The following is a 1213-nucleotide window of genomic DNA, read 5'->3' as shown; positions in this document are numbered from 1 at the left end:
AGGTATCACTGACTCTCATATCTATAGAACCAAGGTATCACTGACCTTCATATCTATAGAACAAAGGTATCACTGTCCCTCATATCTATAGAACCAAGGTATCACTGACCCTAATATCTATAGAACAAAGGTATCACTGACCCTCATATTTATAGAACAAAGGTATCACTAACCCTCATATCTATAGAAAAAAGGTATCACTGACCCTCATATCTATAGAACAAAGGTATCACTAACCCTTATATCTATAGAACAAAGGTATCACTGACCCTCATATCTATATCACCAAGGTATCACTGACCCTTATATCTATAGAACAAAGGTATCATTGACCCTCATATCTATAGAACCAAGGTATCACTAAACCCCTTATCTATAGAACCAAGGCATCACTAAACCCCTTATCTATAGAACCAAGGTATCACTAAACCCCTTATCTATAGAACCAAGGCATCACTAAACCCCTTATCTATAGAACCAAGGCATCACTAAACCCCTTATCTATAGAACCAAGGTATCACTAAACCCCTTATCTATAGAACCAAGGCATCACTAAACCCCTTATCTATAGAACCAAGGTATCACTAAACCCCTTATCTATAGAACCAAGGCATCACTAAACCCCTTATCTATAGAACCAAGGTATCACTAACCCTTATATCTATAGAACAAAGGTATCACTCACATACATTAACATAGGACCAAAATACCATTTACTGGGTTTCTACATTAAAATAGAATCAAACTATCACTGACTCTCATATCTATAGAACCAGAGTATCACTGACCTATATTAAATAGAACCAAGGTATCACTGACCCTTATATCTATAGAACCAAGGTATCACTAACCCTTATATCTATAGAACAAAGGTATCACTGACCCTCATATCTATACAACAAGAGTATCACTGACCTATATTAAATAGAACCAAGGTATCACTGACCCTTATATCTATAGAACAAAGGTATCACTGACCCTCATATCTATAGAACCAGAGTATCACTGACCTATATTAAACTAGGACCAAAATACCATTTACTGGGTACCTACATTAAAATAGAATCAAACTATCACTGACCCTCATATCTATAGAACCAGAGTATCACTAACATACATTAACATAGGACCAAAATACCATTTACTGGGTACCTACATTAAAATAGAGTCAAACTATCACTGACCCTCATATCTATAGAACCAGAGTATCACT

The sequence above is a fragment of the Mizuhopecten yessoensis genome, unplaced genomic scaffold, assembly GCF_002113885.1.
Source record: "Mizuhopecten yessoensis strain PY_sf001 unplaced genomic scaffold, ASM211388v2 scaffold7479, whole genome shotgun sequence".
Taxonomy (NCBI): domain Eukaryota; kingdom Metazoa; phylum Mollusca; class Bivalvia; order Pectinida; family Pectinidae; genus Mizuhopecten; species Mizuhopecten yessoensis.
The sequence above is the reverse complement of the archived record's forward strand: the minus strand, read 5'-3'. Positions refer to the sequence as shown.